This window comes from Mastomys coucha, unplaced genomic scaffold (assembly GCF_008632895.1).
Source record: "Mastomys coucha isolate ucsf_1 unplaced genomic scaffold, UCSF_Mcou_1 pScaffold20, whole genome shotgun sequence".
NCBI classification, from domain to species: domain Eukaryota; kingdom Metazoa; phylum Chordata; class Mammalia; order Rodentia; family Muridae; genus Mastomys; species Mastomys coucha.
The window spans coordinates 117,345,194-117,363,715 of NW_022196903.1; the positions used below are offsets into that span (position 1 = coordinate 117,345,194).

Below are 18,522 nucleotides of genomic sequence, written 5' to 3' on the forward strand. Positions count from 1 at the left end.
TCAAGCAAAAAAAAAAAAAACCCTCATCTGGGCCGGGTGACTCAAATGATCCCTGCTCCAGTTACCAACCTGTGCTGCCCACAGAGGAAGTACCATAAGGCAGTCTTTAAAAAAAAAAAAAAATAAACCATGGTTATGTTTCAGAGCTCAGCTGCTTCGAAATGAACATAGGATTCAGTACTATCAATAGTATCGGCCATCCACAGAGGCCTCTGGGATGCAGAGTCTATAAATAAGTGGGGTGGGCAACAGTATTTTCTCCAGCTACAGTGAGATAGAGTTAGAACTTGTTAGGAAGCACAAGTCAAAAATCTACCCTTTGTAGAAACCAAATAGCACACCCTTAACCCATGGATGGAAGAAGAAATCAGATAAGCTATGAAATACTTAGATATTGGTGACACTGAGACCAGAGCATGTCACATGGGGTGCCAGGAAAGCCACCCTCACCACTGTGGTTTCCAGACAGACGATGTGCCTTTCCTAGGAATTTTGCTCTGGTGCATTTCCATTTTCCCCCTGGTTTGTCTAAAAGGGATTCTTTTGATTTTTCTTAGTTGACTAGCAATCTGCAGCTCTTTTCAAATTAAGCCCTCAGGATATCTTTTTTTACTTCTACTAACTTACTTACTTTTTTATAATATTAATATAAATATACTGTTATTTACTGATTTGTTCCTATGAGCTCTCCTGTTATTTTTACTCAACGTCTGTTTCTCTCTTTCTGGGATCCTAACAGGGAGACTCTGTCTCCATAGCCTTTAGAACACCAGTGATATTTCCACCTCTATCATTCCTTTTTGCCTTCCTGGTAAACCTATATTCCAACTCAATAATTTGTTTTTAATTATGACTATGCCAGTTCTAATTTGTTTTTATTTAACTTCTCGAGCCTAGTAATGTTTAACTCTGTGAAGAGTCATGGACACAGCTGGTCGCTGGGCTGGTGGCCTTAGCCTTCTGTGACTGAGGAACAAGCAGTAGAAGAAAATGGAAAATAATTGCATTTCGGAACTTGCCTCAAATGCAGTTTGGATTTCTCCAGTGTAAACTCTTCCCAATCCCCATGATCCCTGCCTCACTCGCTGCTATCCAGTCTCCAACTCAACCTATATGTCAGTTCATTCAAAAGAAAAAGAAAACTGTTCACACTGACTAGGCTCATTTGTTACTTATTTATTCCCATTGTCATGGCTACTCATCCAGAGGTCACTTTGAGACTAAGCATTCTCTGCTACTTCCATGTTCTTGCAGGAAGAGGAAGATGTGGCATAGAAAACAAAAGTTCCTACTTTATGCAGATGTATTTTAAAAACAGTAAAAAGTAGTTGTCCGTTTGGACCCAAATTTCATTAGATGTCATCAATGAATATGTTGATTTCAAATTCTAAAATTAAATTGAGTGTCCTTTTATTTCTGAGATGGATCAATGGTGATCATTCTACCTAGGGTAAAATCTGCATACACTGTAGATCTTCCAAAGCAATCTAAGATCTGCATTGCACACCACCACTTTAAGCCAAGTGGAGATCAGCAAGGGCCTTTTTGTTACTGTCTATCAAATATCACTGAAGGTGCAGGGCATTTTTCTATTCATCAATAAGCCCATTTTTTTTGTATATGTAATATTAAATTTGTATCCACAGTGGCTTGCAGCTGGAAGGAAAAAATCACTATATGGAAATTTAAAAGACAACACTTGCTTCGCATCGAAGCAAGAACTCTGGACGGTCTTTATGTAGCAGAAGCAAGGATTGGTGTTCTCTGTGTGCTGTGCTTCAGTGGTCGGGCACGCGCCCGCTTTACTACACTTAGGTCTATTCTCCTCGCAGTAAGGCTGCTCAGGGGACAACATGCCTATTTGCAACTACAATCCAGCGTGAACTGTTTCTGTAGCAAATCTTTGTAAGGGTTCTACGCTGAAATTTGGGCCTTGCTCTTTGAACCAACTCCTAATAGGCAGAACACACAGGTCCTGTTTGGTGGGTCAGCTAAGATCCAAGCTGAGCCAAGCCAGCAAAGATGAGAATTGGGGAAGCTGGAGTGGCCCACCAGAGGCTGCAGGGACGCATAAAACGCCTCTGGTTTTCTGGCCATGAAGAAGACATACAATCTCAAGAGGACAAAGTTCTACTTCACTCTCTCTGTAGGAGGGAGCACTTCACTGCCTCTGTGGGAGGGAGCACTTCACGAGCTTCCTCTCCCATCATAGGTCTATTCCTGTGACACTGTAGAAGAACTGATTGTAGAAGGCAGAAATGAAAGCCTTTCAACAGATAACAAAAGAAAAAAGTTAGGATGGGCAGGTAGAAATTCACAGGACAAGAAAGAAAAGACACAAAGAGAAATGTCTACTGTAGAAGGGCTGGGAGAGAACAGCTGTGGTATAGCATGCAGTTTGGTAAATGTTCTCCGTTTTACACCTCCCCTCAGACTCTAACCCTTTTTACTTCCCCTTTACCACCAAACAGGAATAAACTGTTGAGTGAATGACACAAGCTTTTAATGGTGATTTTGAATAAGAAAATGGTAAAATATTCACATTCTAGATGAAATGGAATAGAGAGACAGTAGATAGCATTGGGGGGTAGACAAAAAAAAGACTGAGAATTCAACAAAAACACATAGGAAATATTGCTTGAGAGATACTCTAGAAATACCCAAGAACTGTGAGGACTTATGCAGAAAAAAATATGAAGACACTAATTCAACCACTCTGCCTCTTGTTATTGAAAGGACTGGAAAATTTGGCCATGCTATCTATAGAAGTTACAACTATTCCTACATGATAGGCAAACCCTAATGACTTCTCCCAGGGAGTTCAGAGCATCAGCAAGACTGACCTCTGTACAGTGTATGATCCCACTGACCACACCACACACACAGAAAAATGGCCACCTCGTTTCCTTCCTCACCCACTGATGGACACATTTGGGTAGAATATATGTGGATATAGAAATAGAGACACTTGTGTTTACCCATTGTCATTGTCCTTCCTTTATTCTACACCTGGAAAAGTGCTGGGGTCATGATCTGACAATCAGGTACTGAGGTGGGACACAGGCTGACGGCCTCTGACCTTTAACTCTCTCTTGATGTTCTGGGACCAAAAGCTGATGGCTTCTGGTGATTTATTCCTGACACAGTAGAGGAGTTGCTTGGGTTCTTTACTCTGACTGAGGGGCCCCTTCCTGAGTGAGAGAGAGATAAAGAGGGAAACAAAGGAGAGAGGGGGGAGGGAAGGAGGGAGAGGGAGAGGGAGAGAGAGAGATACATACTGGTTGAAGCAGAAAAGGGCTATTCTGACCTTTATTTTTGCTTTCAGCTTTTTTATAGCTTTTTACACAAAAGTCTTCTAGGTAAGGATAAAAATTACCTCATAGATAATGTTACCCAAAAGGGGGGTTACAGGAGGATGTCAATAGCAAGTTCAAAGCAGTGTTTCATTCTGTAAGCTTATTATAAGGTCAAGGCAACAGTTTCACATGGCCTTACTTTATCATAGTGCACACCTGTGGCCTCATCCTTGGACCTGACCTAGAATGAATGTTTTTCCTTGATCACAAGTCTGTCCCAAGCCTTTTTCTATTCTTAGTGCAATTTATCAAAGCTCATTGTATTCCCCTATTATGCAGCTTTTGCTTACTGTTCTAAGAGGAGGGGCACATTCTATTCCTGATTCTAACTTTATTACATCTTTTTGGCAAAACAACTAAACCGTCTCCTTAAACTTTCTTCCTAAAATTATTTGAATAAAATCAGGAATCCTATAGTCATTAATTCATCTAAACAGCCTTAATTCATAAAAGCTCATCTTCATGTTGATCTGCAGGACACTTGCCCAGTAGGGTGGGTTGATGCCCAGGAATCATTAGGCTCTGTAATAGTGGCAGGAAAGGCGTATCAGCTGCAAGAATCAATCCTGGGATGAAGTCTCTGAGGACCTTCCATCTCAGAGGGCACCCCATCACAGCCATACAAAAATGGTGGATCATCTTCAGAGAACTCCCTTGCTTGCCATAAGCTTCCCTAGATGATGTCTGTCAGAAAAGCACTTTATTTCTGCAGACAAACAATTCCAGGATGGTAGAGATTGCAATAGTAGAAATGTAATCATTTGTGGCTATTTCACAAGATGTGGTCATGAGCATCTCTAAGGCAATGCACCAAGAAGACCCCCCTACCTTCATCATGGCTATAACATTTTGAACAGAAGTATTCTACATCTCTGTAGATTAGACTAGCAGTAGACTGTGATCCATTTCAAACATTGCTCTTGCCCACCAAAGCAGAAGGTCCAATCTTCTCTTATAGACAGAGGAAGTAAGAACAAGTAACACAAATTGTTTTTCCAACTAAAACCCACATGCTTTCACTGCATTTTTTAAAACATCACTGTGAGGCTGAATGGATGTCATCAGTCATACAGTAGTTACATGCTATGTATGACACCCTGAGCTTAACTATCAGGATAGCAAAAGTATATTAACTTATCAACAAAATGCACTGTACTTGAGAAGTGTGAGATAGGCTTCACTGAGGGCTAGAGGTTCATATTTATTATCCTGATGAAAATATTTGATATGCTGTGCCCCAGTCACTCAGCCATTAAAAAGCTTACTTGTGCTTAGAAGTAAAATGAAATCTAATAATCCCCCCACCACCAAAATTTAAAAATTAGGAGCTTGAAAACATTCTGCTTCCAACCAGCTTCTGTATATCCCTATTCCAAGAACGTATCTAAGTTTTTATATTTTGGGCATTCTTTACTTAGTACTTTTCCCAGAAAGTCACCTAAATGTTCCTCCTGTCACCATATTCCAGAGTCACTGCAAAAAAGGCCAAAATTATGAGAGAAACAATGTTGTAGTCATCATAGAACACTTCTAGGCTATTCAGCCCTCTTCACTGTGAGGTTGGGAGAACATCAGCTCCGATGCTGGACCTGCTATCTTCCTCCACTTAAGAGGCAGAAGTACACACATGTCAAGGAGCTACTTAGCCCATTCTACATAATCATATTCTATATCCTATATATATTCTATATAATCATATATATTATGAACTCATTTGATGACCACAAAGATTGCTCAATTACAGACACTAGTGATAATGATACAAATGGTTATTTTGGAATATTTTATGCAAAATGAGGGCACAATGCAGCGTCAACACTGCTGGTCACCACTGTGGTGTCCTTTGAAGTCCTAGCCGGGACCATAGTGCAGATGGTTTCAGGACAGCCACACGGGTTTGTTCAGTGATACCCTAAGGTCTCTGAGCTCCAAACCAGACTTCCAGCCTCCTCTTCCTCAGTCAGGAGTCTCTCTATCAATTCTTCCTCTGGGCAATATGAAAAACAAACAGAAAAAGAAAGCTTAGGGTCTCATTATAATTATGACCCAAAGTGTGAGCACTGGATAAGGCTCAGAGCAGAAACTTGGCCTTGAAATGTTTTCTTCTAGCAGAGAGGACTTGAGGTTCTCTGGGGGTCGTAGAAATCTCTTGATATCTTCAGAACATGGACGAGCGTCTGAAGTGGGATTCAGGATGCTATGTACAGAAGATACTGTGCACATACTAAGGACCTCCCTCACATGACGCAAGAGAGAGAAAAACACACTAAGGAACCTTCTCCTGATTCCTAATTCTTTCCCCTTCCTGTCTCATGGCCATCACGGTCATCCTCACTTGTAACCCCACGGAGATAATATTCACATGTGGCCATAACTAAAAGGTTGAAGGAGAAAAATCACACCCTAAAATGCCTTAACATAAACTCTCCCTGGGCTCTCTAGTCTGCTCTCTGACCATCAGATCCCCCAATGCCCTTCATGTCTCTGGACAACCCTACAATTCCTACCCCAGCCATAGCCTCTTTCCTACCCTCATGTTCTACTTTTAGAACTTCAGAAAAAATTCTTTTGCCACAACCCCATGTTTCTTGACACCAATCTAAAGTTATTGAGTTTGAGAATTTGGAGAACAAATGTCATTGTCCAGAAAATTTGGGGAAAGTGGGGCACAGATCCGGTCTCCCACATCAACCGTTCTTCCCGCGCACCGCCTACAGTTCTTCGAATCCCAGGATGCTAATGTTCTCTACCTTGGAACACTCTCCTCTTTCGGCACTGATGAATCACCAGGATAATGAGAACAAGAAAAATGCATTGTCCTGTGATGAAACCGAGGACACTGGCCAAAAAAAAGATCCCTGGACTGGGATTTGAGTGGATCCCTGAAAAGAACATGCCGTGAGTGTGAGAAGGGTGTGGGCTACTGCTAGAGCTGGTAGGGTACCTCGGATGGTGAAGTCACTGCTTTAAGCACAATGGGAGATTGTGAGAGCCAGGCAGGAGCCAGTTAGCCTCTGCCCTAGAGGACCTCAGTCCATCCCGTGCTAGCCCAGAGGTTAATCCAGAGGGTAATCCTTGTGTTAGTTGTTTAACTTTCTGTGAGAAAACACTATGGCGCTTTGGCTTATTGTTCGTACTGGCAGGGGAGACATGGCAGCACACAGCCAGAGAGTGAAACAGAGATAATATCTCCAGCTGTGTGGAGAAAGCAGAGGGGGAACTGCAAGTGGGGTGAGGCTATAAGCACCGCCCCCACCCCCACCGAGTTCTTTGCCTGGGTTTACCTCTGATGATAAACTAGGGGTTGCCTGGTATCGTGCCTTTAAAAAGCAACCGTGTACTCTCTTCTTTGTCTCTTTCTTCGCCTCTCTTTTCATTTCCCCGTGGGAGCAGAAACATGTAGCAATATGTTGATGATTGAGGATCTCGAATCCAAAACTCAACCACTCCACTAAAGCCCTTCCTTCATCCGTCTCGTACCTGCGCTGTGCAGAAAAAGTGAATGGGATCGCTTGGCAAGCACACACGGTTTTGACATTTCACCACAAGAACCATGATTGTATCTGGTTATCTGTGCTCCTCTTCATTCATTTGAATTACTGAGTTACCATTCATTCACGTATTTGCTGGAGTCTATAGTACTCTGTGTCCATTCTATTTTTTCCTCTTACATTTAAATTTTATGCAGATTATTTCCATCTTTGCTAATTCATGTCCATCCATCTGTTGTTCTCTCAACTCTGTTCCATTCCTTTTATAGACTATGTGTATTTCTTGTTGAGCTGTTTTATAATTTTCCATTAAAAATTAAGTTTAGGCCAGGCAGTGGTGGTGCACGCCTTTAGTCCCAGCACTTGGGAGGCAGAGGCAGGTGGATTTCTGAGTTTGAGGCTAGCCTGGTCTACAGAGTGAGTTCCAGGACAGCCAGAGCTACACAGAGAAACCCTGTCTCAAAAAACCAAAAAAAAAAAAAAAAAAAAAAAAAAAAAATTAAGTTTAGAATTTGGAAAGATAATTCTGTAGCTAGGAGTACTTGTTGCTCGTCCAGAGGACCTGGGTTCACCTTCCAGGACCCACACAGTGGCTCACAACTATCTGTAAGTCTAGTTGTAGACACACAGGTAAGAGAATCATACATATAATTTTTTAAATTAAATATTTAAAAGCTTAACTTATAAACTTAAATTACATTGAATACTGTTTTCTTTTGTGGTTATGCACTAATTTATATTATAATGCTTGATATTTATTACCACAAATCATATTTGTCAACTTAAATATCATTTACTATCTTAGCAATCTGCAAAAAAATTTAAAAGATCTTTCAGTAGATTTTGTTCGTCTAGCCAGTCAATAAGTGCACATCAAGACCCTGTTCATCAGAACACCAATAGCTTATACTCTAAGATCAAGAATTGACAAATGGGCCGGGCGGTGGTAGCTCATGCCTTTAATCCCAGTACTTGGGAGGCAGAGGCAGGCAGATTTCTGAGTTCGAGGCTAGCCTGGTCTACAGAGTGAGTTCCAGGACAGCCAAGGCTACACAGAGAAACCCTGTCTCAAAAAAAAAAAAAAAAAAAAAAAAGTTGACAAATGGAACCTCATAAAATTACAAAGCTTCTGTAAGGCAAAAGACCCTGCCAATAGGACAAAATAGCAGTCAACAAATTGGGAAAAGATCTTTACCAATCCTATTATCTCATAGAGGGGTAATGTCCAATATATACAAAGAACTCAAGAAGTTAGACTCCAGAGAACCAAATAACCCTATTGAAAATGGGGTACAGAGCTAAACAAAGAATTATCATCTGAGGAATACCGAATGGCTAAGAAACATCTAAATAAATGTTCAACATCCTTAGTCATCAGGGAAATGCAAATCAAAACAACCCTGAGATTCCACCACACACCAGTCAGAATGGCTAGGATAAAAAACTCAGGTGACAGAAGATGCTGGAGAGGTTGTGGAGAAAGAGGAACACTACTTCATTGCTGGTGGGATTGCAAACTGGTACAACCACTCTGGAAATCAGTTTTGTGGTTCCTCAGAAAGTTGGACTTAGTACTACTAGAGGACCTAGCTATACCACTCCTGGGCATAAACCCAGAAGATACTGCAACATGTAATAAGGACACATGTTCCACTATGTTCATAGCAGCCTTATTTATAATAGCCAGAACCTGGAAACAACCCAGATGTCCCTCAACAGAAGAATGGATACAGAAAATGTACATCTACACAATAGAGTACTACTCAGCTATTAAAAACAATGAATTTATGAAATTCTTAAGCAAATGGATGGATCTGGAGAATATCATCCTGAGTGAGGTAACCCAATCACAAAAGAACACACATGGTATGAATTCTCTGATAAGTGGATATTAGCCTAGAAGATCGGAATACACAAAGTACAATCCACAAACCACAGAAACTCAAGAAGGAAGACCAAAGTGTGGACACTTCATTCCTTCTTAAAAGGGGGAACAAAATACCCATGGAAGGAGTTACAGAGACAAACTATGGAGCAGAGTCTGAAGGAAGGACAATCCAGAGACTGCTCCACCTGGGAATCCTTCCCATATTCAATCATCAAATCCAGACACTATTGTGGATGCCAGCAAGTGCTGGCTGAAAGGAGCCTGATATAGCTTTCTCCTGAGAGGCTCTGACAGTACCCAACTAATACAGAAGCAGAGGCTCACAGCCATCCATTGGACTGAGTACAGGGTCCCCAATGAAAGAGCTAAAGAAAGGACCCAAGGAGCTGAAGGGTTTGAAGCCCCTTAGGACGAACAACAATATGAACTAACTAGTACCCTCAGAGCTCCCAGGGACTAAAACACCAACCTAAGAGTACACATGGTGGTGGGACTTGTGGCTCCAGCAGCATATGTATAGCAGAGGATGGCCTAGTCATCAAGGGGAGGAGAGGCCCTTGGCCCAGTGAAGGTTCTATGCCCCAGTGTAGTGGAATGCCAGGGCCAGGAAGCTGGAAAGGGTGGGTTGGTGAGCAGGGAGAGGGGGAGGGAACAGGGAGTTTTGGGGGGTTTTTGTTTTTGTTGTTGTTGTCGTCGTTGTTGTTGTTGTTTTTGGAGGGGAAACTGGAAAAGAAGATATCATATGACATAAATAAAGAAAACATCTAATTTAAAAAAAAAAAAGACCCTGTTCATAGTATTCCTAACAGGTTCTCTACACATGCTTGGTGATGAGACAACAGTCAAGCAACTCCTGATTACAAGAGAATGAATAAGACAGTCAAGGTCTATCTCCTTAGTGGATCTTATGTGTGCATGCATGCGTGTGTGCATGTGTGTGTGCACATAGACACACGTGTTTGATGTGGAGATGTTGATAATGAAACTGACAGTGTAATTTTAGCTGATGATGAGGAATGTGTTCTAGTAAATGTTTGGTACTCCAGCTTGTCAAACAATTCAGACTTTTCTATCTCACAGCCTTAGAGAGTCCAGTATAAAGCAGGACCACCCACAGCTACCGCACACCCAACACTTCTTCACTGTGCTCCTGCAGGAATGAGGTCTTCTGCCACCCCCAACAAGTACCATAAACCCCCACATCCCAGATCCCGTAAGTTCTTAAGGCCTTTTCCCTCCCACCACAAGAACAGCTGCTGCTGCTGCTTCAGGAAAAGAACCTAAGAGAGGGAACAGCAAGTGCTCAGGGCATGTGAGGGTTTGATCCAAAGGCACCTAGGACACAGTATGTCATGACTTCTGGAACCTGGAAGAGGCTGAGATGGTGTGTTAGCGGTTGTGCGGTGTCTCTTCACTGGACACAGCACCCAGGGAAGGCTGAGTATGTTCTAGGACGTGGAAGCACCTGGTCAGACAAGGTGCAGTGAGTCCTCTCTGTATGGCTACCCAGCAATGCCCTGGGGGCAGGGCATGGGGTGTCTGGTAAGGGCAATGGCAGCAAGATAGAACACTGAAAGAGTGTGTCTGTCCCAAAGCATTTCCCCGCTACAATTCTGTCCTGTGTTCTGTCTGTGTTCCAGACAGTTCATGCTTTGATCTCCTGGCATCTGCAGATAGCCACGCTGATAACAGTAGTTATGAATCTTCAGGTCAACACAGTACAGTGATATCATTTCTCTTTCCTTCTGTCCTTCTCCTTTCCTCCCTCCCCTCTCTTTTCTTCCCTCTAACTTAAAGGGAAGTGGTTTCCCCATACCTAAGAAGTTAGTGTTATCTACTCCAAGTGATGTGACAGAGAACATACCAAGTGTCCAGAAACCCATAGTATAGAATCTATACATTTCCCAAAAAATTACAGTAGGTTTAATAACCCTGAGTGAGAGTACCCATGAGCCTTGAAGGTGTGGCAAGTGCAGGCCTCTAAGGACTACCCAGCATGCACTTGAAAGAAATACATTACCATCCCCTTCAGTTCCTTCAATCCTTGCCCTAAAGATGAGGGAGAACAGAGGTGGGGAAAAGAACTCTGCGGGGGGGGGGGGCCTGAGGAAACAGCATTTTGGATGTAAATAAATAAAATGATTAATTAATAAAAATTAAAAAATTAAAAAAGAAACACATTCGAAGCAGATAGTTCACATAGTCCAGATGCTGTCTGGACTGTAGCACCTCCAGCTTCAGAGATAGCCATTGGATCTGATCTAATGAACTCACAGTCCTCAGGACTCAGGACATGGCCATTGGATCTGATCTAATGAACTCACAGTCCTCAGGACTCAGGACATGGTCATTGGATCTGATCTAATGAACTCACAAGTCCTCAGGACTCAGGACATGATCTGGGCTATCAAGCTCACCTGGGCTGACGACACTCTTTAAAGACTCAGGACCACTTTTGTCTCCACGGAAACAGTTCAATTTTATCCCCTGTCCCTGGCATCTCTATCCCGGAGTCCTTTGCACTTAAAGCCCTTATCTTCCTCATCATCATTCTGGGGACTCAGTTGCACAATAGAAAACAAAATCAGAATGCCAAGGCAGGCTACGGCTGCCAGGGACCTGGAAAGTCTTTAGGGAAAACATTAGGTCAGTGACATTTATTTTGCATGTGTGTGTAGTATACATGTATATGCATGTTTTCATGTGGGTGAATGAGTGAATACACACGCATGTGGAGGTCAGACGTTGACACTGGACGTCTTCCTTGATCGTGCTCCACTTTATTTGTTAACATAAGTTTTGGTTTTTTGGGTTTTTTTGTTTGTTTGTTTGTTTTGCTGCACCCAGAACTTGTCAAATCTAGGTAGTCTAGTTAGCCAGCTTGCCCTGGGTTCACAGTTGCTGGGATTATAAGTGGCAGCCACACTTCCCTAGCTTTTATGTGAGTTCTAGACACTTAAGCTTATATCCTCACACTTGGGCAGCAAGCACTTAGTCCTCTGAGCCACCCCACCCCACCCCACCCCACCCCGGCCCCCTGGTAGTTTTAGTGCACACATTAGGATCTTTATTCTCATATCCAGGGAGCTTCTTTAGTCTAGACTTCAATGTATAAAAGGCTTGAAGTTTTCTTTGAGAATGATGGTATGATCTCAGTTTATAATGCTTATAAACTTGGGACGTGAAGGCAGAAAGGTCAGAAATTCAAGGTCATGCTTGACTATAAAGCAAGTTAGAGTGCCAGAGAAGTGAGAGATATAGTTTTCTGCCTGGAGAGGCAAAAGGCCATACCTAACAATTTGATTGGTGTGGGTTCCTTCAGAAGGCGGGGGAGGAGTTGGGTAGCTGAGCAAGCCAGAGGGGATTGTCCTACCTGGAAACACAGTCAGCTGGGGTCCTGAAGAAAGATGGGTAGGGTTGGATTTCCCAGATAGTCATTGTCTTAGTTAAGGCTTCTATTCCTGCACAAAACATCATGACCAAGAAGCAAGTTGGGGAGGAAAGGGTTTATTCAGCTTATACATTCACATTGTTGTTCATCACCACAGGAAGTCAGGACTGGAACTCAAGCAGGTCAGGAAGCAGGAGCTGATGCAGAGGCCATGGAGGGATGTTCCTCACTGCCTTGCTTCCCCTGGCTTGCTCAGCCTGCTCTCATATAGAACCCAGGACTTCCAGCCCAGGATGGCACCACCCACAAGGGGCCCTCCCACCCTTGATCACTAATTGAGAAAAAGCATGCCTTACAGCTGGATCTCATGGACGCGTTTCCTCAAGGGAGGCTTCTTTCTCTGTGATAACTCTAGCTTGTGTCGAGTTGACACACAAACCCAGCCAGCACAGTCATAATTTACTTTATTCTGGCAGTTTCTCTAAGCACACTGTAAGGAATGAACCACCCTGATGGGAAAGCACCCTGATCAGATCCCTGATGGGATCTGCTTCTCATCATGAGGCATTAAAACTGAAAAGAAATGAAACCTGCCTGTTACCTGAGCTCACACTCTTTTTATTTTTCTTGGTTTTTCGAGAGCTCACACTCTTAACAGTGGCATCGAAAGAGAATCCACTTGCTCTTAATTTGCAAAGATTCATTTACTCTCAACAGTTTGGGAAAATAACTGCATCATCCTCAATGGGAGAGCTTTGTTGCCTGGTCTAGGTCTACACCACCCAGTCACCCCTAGCTCTGCGCACCCATCAGACAGACAACGGGAAAGATGACAATCATGCTGGGATAGAAAGCTAGAAAGCTAGAAATCCAATGTACACATTTATAATTAGAGCAGAGAAAATGAAAGGGATATTGGAACTTTCCACTCTGTGGCCGTTAGCCCATTCTAATGTGTCAATCAAGAACATATGAAAAGAAATGCCGGGCTGGAGAGATGGCTCAGCTGTTAAGAGCATTGACAGTCCTTCGGAAGGTCCTGAGTTCAAATCCCAGCAACCACATGGTGGCTTACAACCACCCGTAACAAGATCTGACGCCCTCTTCTGGAGTGTCTGAAGACAGCTACAGTGTACTTACATATAATAAATAAATAAACCTTTAAAAAAAAAAAAAAAGAAGGGGCTGGCGAGATGGCTCAGTGGGTAAGAGCACTGACTGCTCTTCCAAAGGTCCTGAGTTCAGATCCCAGCAACCACATGGTGGCTCACAACCATCCGTGATGAGATCTGACACCCTCCTCTGGTGCATCTGAAGACAGCTACAGTGTATTACTCCATTGCGAGGGGGTCCAGAGCAGGCCAGATGGAGCGGGGCAGGAGCAAGCAGAGGTCCCGATTTCAATTCCCAGCAGCCACATGATGGCTTACGACCATCTGTACAGCTACAGTGTACTCATACACATAAAGTAAATAAATAAATCTTTAAAAAAGAAAAAGAAAAAAGAAAAAAAGAAAAGAAAAGAAATGCCTCGAGCTTGTGCAAGAGACAATGGCTGCTACATGATAGGTCAGGTCTAAGAGGGAAGAGCAATCAAAGGGACCTGAATGATGTCAGAGGGAGAGTTCATTTGGGCTTTTTATTGATGTCAAGATTATTTGTGAATTCCTGAAAGTTAAAAACCTCATCAAGTTTCGAAAAAAAACCCACCTCATCAAGCAGGATCCCGTATTGAACAATTTCTTTCAAAGTTTGTGCGACCTGCTTCTGACCTCCATGGTTCCCAATGAGTTTTTCTGAAAACATACCCTGTGAGCTGCTGCAGATCCAAGGCTCCTGGTCCCAACTCTCCTGGGGAAAAAAAAAAAAAAAGAATTGAAAAGAATTCATTCACTTAGATTATATAATTTATGATGCTTCTAAGATTTATGTATTCATGAAAATGCATGAATGACTAAATGTGTGCCTTGTTTTTTGTACTTTCTGTCATTGGGTGTATATTTCTACTCTAGCTATCTGAGGAGGCTGAGTCTGTTTTGGGGATGAGAGCATTGGCCTGGGAGAAGGAGACAGTCCTGGTCTCAACAGTTTGGGAAAATAACTGCATCATGGTGAAGCCGACCATTAGGGTGAAGAGAATACCAGAGAGAGGTAATCTGGTTGGTAAAGAAGCGCTGTATGTGAGAATTACTCATTGGCAGCTCAAAGATGAAACTGAATTAGGCTTAATAGTGTGCCCTACAATACAGATTGTGGCCTCATTTGGAAATGACATCTGAACACATGTAAAGGTCAGGTCATAATGGGTGTGGGTGGACCCTCATCCAATCAACCACAGGCTTACAAAGGGGGGAGATTTAGACACAGGCAGACAGACGAACACTGTGTGAAGACAAATTCTGCACAAGGGAGACACCATGTAAAGACGCAGGCAGAAACAAGGTAATGTTTCCACAAACAAAACTAGCCCAGAATTGCTGGACTGTACTGGAAGCTGGAAGAGTCAGACAATATCCTTCTCTAGATATCAAGAGGGAATGTAACCTAGTGATACCTTGATTCTGGACTCTGTGTGTGTGTGTGTGTCCTTCCGCACACACATGTATGCATGGTACATTTGTAAGTTTATAACTGCAGCTCCTTTGTGCACACATGTGGAAGCCAGAGCAAGATGCCAAGGCTCTACCATCCTCCATATTCTTGCCTCAAGACAGGTTATATCATTTAACTGGAAGCCCACTATTTCAGCTAGGGTCACAGGCATGAGCAGCCATGTTAGCTCGTTATGTGGGTCCTAGGAATTAGAAATCGGGTCTTCTTCGCATTTGCAAAGCAAGCACTCTTATCCCCTGAGCCATCTCCTCAGCCCTTTTAGCCTTTTTAGCTGTGAGAGAAAACACTTCTCGGGTAGCTTTTCTGTGATTTGTTTTGGCAAACCTAATGTATGAAAGTGCAGAGATGTCCCCTCAAAAATGCTTAGGCGCAGCAAACATAGTTTGATACTGGGTGAAATGGGAGCCTGACCTACTGGGTGTGGCTAGATACCTGGGATGAACAACGTAAGAGAAAAAAGTGTGCCTGGGCTCATGGACTCAGGCGCTTTTGCTCATGGCCAGCTGGTCTCACTGTGTTTATGCTGTGACAAGACACAAAGAAGCATGACAGTGGGGCGGAGCTCAGGAAAGCATCTCATGGTTACCAAGGAAACACAGAGAGAGAGAAGGGGCCAGGGACCACTTCAGCCTTCCAAGGTCCACTGACCTATTCCCTCCAAGGAGGCTACCAGCCTCTCACAATCTCCCATTGTGCCTGCAGCTATGACTTCATCCTCCTGAATACCCACAGGTAGCATGAGTGAAGACAGGGTCCTCCTTGTCATTCCCACATTCAAAATATGTTCCTTGCAGCAGTTCATTCAAATCCTGGGCCTGGGATCTTCTTTGTGGCAAGTATCCTTGGCTTCAGCCTGGGACCTTGCTTCCTCCTTTTTCTCCTTCTCCTGATGATTCATCATTGCAGAAAGAAATCAAAATGCCAAGGTAGCTCTAGAAAACACCAGGAGCCTGGAATGCCAAAAGCTGTGTGCAATGGGTGGGAGGCACCACTTGTTTGGGATACTGAGTCTACATCCTGACCACACTGCATTTTCTAGATGACATCACTTGTTCCCCAAACTCTCAGGCTGTGTGACTTTGGGTTAGAAATACGGAGGAAACACAGTGTCATTTATGACAACAGTAAGGTCGGTGGGGTCACAGAGTCAAGATCTAAGTAGAGGAAGGTTGAACTGAAGATAAGACTGATCCAAGAATCTAGGGATACCCATGGGCCCTTAAAGTGGAGGGGATTTGATTATCTGAGAGGTTCGGGGGAGGATCTATGTAAAGATGTGTCAGAATATTCTTCACTCAACCTTTCTCAGTCATGAACACACGTGAATGTCACCCATGGTGGCCAGGTAAGAAGCCTGAGAGAAAGGGCAGGGAACAGATGGAGGCCCCGCCCTCCTAGGCACCTAGGGCGTTCTCATGACTCCTGAGCCCCACTTCAGAACCTTGGCTGTTTCCACACTCCAAACATGCCAGCTCTTTATGAGACCCAGGAGATGCTGCGTCCTTCTAAGAGGGAAAATGTCAAGGCTGGGATTCTGCTCTGGCTCTTACCTCTTCTGCACTGTTCATGTCCACCTTCAAGAACGCTCCTTCCCTAGCAGATGGCCAAGCAGTGTAATGGCAAAGTAGAGTGGACATCCTCCCGCACAGTGCAGAAAATGATCTGCTCTTGGGAACATGTATGAGAGAAGATGATAGCTTTGGATGGAAGAGAATGGGGCTTTGAGAAACTGTGGTCTTAGTCATCTAAGAGGGTTCTGGGACCATTCTGAAAGAAACAGAATGATAGGTTGTCTATTGTAAACTCTACCTTTTCACTCTGACACTCGTGTGACACCCTTGTGGCCCCTGTCCACAACTGTTCTAACAGTTTCAGATGCATGTTGAAGTTTAGATATTGTGACAGTATTTCTCAAACTTAAAAAAAAAAAAAAAATGTTGAAAAACTAAAAGGTAGCAAACAATGTCAAAATATTCCTTCTCTGAAACATTGGCATCTGCTGAGTATTTTGTTTGGAGTAGGTAATAGGATATGATTTTGAATTTGGTACATTTAACAATTAACCTAGAATGCTTTCAAGTATAGGTTCTGGGTCTGTGTTTGAAGGGACCATAGAGTTTGCACAGCCCCATGAAGTAGACAATACACAGTTTTCTCAAGGATATGGAATGACCCTACCCTGAATCCTAGGAACAAGCCTACCCAATCTCTTTGCTTCACACCTTAGAACCTTGTCTCCTCTTAATGTATGAAAGAGGCCTAGAGTGCATTTACAAAAACGAAGGCTGTTTTGTACATTGCAGAAATGAGGAACTGGTCCTACAGGGCTTCCATAGCTTCATGGATGATGGTCTGGGTCTGCCCAAGCCAGCTGTCCAGGGAATGGAACTTAGTGGCTGAGTAGTACCCGGTGTGGCTCCTGGCTCACTGCTCTGCCATGGCTGTACTGAAAATATGAATGGTGTTTGAACAGGAGGCTCTCTTTTTAAATTTTTGCTTGGGCTTCCATATCCCCCCCAAAAAAAAACCATGTAAATGGGAGGTCAGTCTCCCACAGGGGCTTATTACTAACTCCTGCTGTTACTGGGGAGATAGCATTTGAGCTATCCAGTGCCTTCCTTGGAAGACAAAAATTTGAGGAGGCTCATCACTTCCTGCTTTAAGCACAATGGCCTTCCCCATCACCTGGTATTTCCAGGTGATTTGGGAGAAGGTGTGAAAACATTGGAGTTTAAGGTTCCCAGTTAAAACAGTCACGTGGATTATGAAAAAAAAATATTTGGGCCTAATTCAGGATGAAAGAAAAACAAAATGAGAAATGCAGCTTTAAAACATCACTGATTTTGATCTGCTCAGAGTTTGATACGCTATAGTTATAATGTCTTGGTGCTCTGAGAAGCGTGGGGTCTCATGAGGCAGGCTTTGGAGTGGAAAAGCTACCCTATAGTCCTTAAGATTCAAAACAGGCCTAGTTACATACTATACAGGCCCCCCAATCAAAGGGGAAATGTGGAATCCCTTGTTACTAATTTAATACCATTCTCAAGGTGGATCTGGAATATTTCCTGTAACAGGGGGTCCCTTTAAGCATAATTTGTGTTTCTTGTTTAATGTATGTTTAATGTTATGTAGACAGTGGCCTAGTTGCTTCTTTTCACCGTGCCCACAAATCTCATGGTTCCCTGAGACTAGCTGGCAGCTTGGTCTTATTAAATAGAATGAGGTTCTAAATTTGCAATTTCTGGTTGTTTTTCATGCTGCTCAGAAGAAGAAGAGCTGGGAAATGAGAAACTCCTGCAGGAGCAAGAGGAGTCCTGTGTTCAGACTGCTGAGTTCAGAGACACTGGGATCTCATTGGAGGAGGAATCCCTGCGCCTGTACTCAAACAAGCTACACTACGGTCCAGGCTAGAGGTTCAGAGACTGCCATAGTGGTACCTAGGATAGGACCATGACACATTGTGTTCCCCTTTTGCCTAAGTTCTCCAGTAATAAACACCTTGGTGTCTGTCATTGACACTCTCCGTGAGCAGCTAGAGCTATGATCTCACAGCCCTGATAGATACCACAGCCACCAGGACTTGCCTCTAGCCTCGCTTCTCTCAGGTGAAACCCTGGTGAGTGGCTTGTGCTCAGACAGAGAGAATGTTGGGTCCAGATGAGTTCAAAGTTAAGTCAGTCAAACATGCCCAAAATGGGCTGAGCTCTAATATGTAACATCTTTTATGGGATACTTTCCAATAGCCTGTTTGGGTCCTGTGGAAATAGATGAAGATGTGATAGA

The 18,522-nt window shown here is 43.2% G+C and overlaps 2 long non-coding RNA genes across 3 annotated transcripts; one reads left to right on the plus strand and one right to left on the minus strand.

Annotated features, from left to right (window-relative positions):
* Positions 1 to 5,124: 5,124 nt before the first annotated feature.
* On the minus strand, positions 5,125 to 14,376 carry LOC116098335. 2 transcript variants are annotated; one of them, XR_004121811.1, is made up of 5 exons: positions 14,269 to 14,376; positions 13,837 to 13,977; positions 12,109 to 12,196; positions 6,641 to 6,836; positions 5,125 to 5,343 (listed from the first exon to the last, which is right to left on the minus strand). It is a non-coding gene; the product is annotated as an uncharacterized LOC116098335 (long non-coding RNA). The 2 variants fall into 2 exon arrangements; XR_004121810.1 differs by having other exon boundaries at positions 6,641 to 6,841.
* Positions 14,377 to 14,451: 75 nt separating this feature from the next.
* Positions 14,452 to 18,267, plus strand: LOC116098334. The gene is made up of 2 exons (XR_004121809.1): positions 14,452 to 14,568; positions 18,005 to 18,267. It is a non-coding gene; the product is annotated as an uncharacterized LOC116098334 (long non-coding RNA).
* Positions 18,268 to 18,522: the final 255 nt, after the last annotated feature.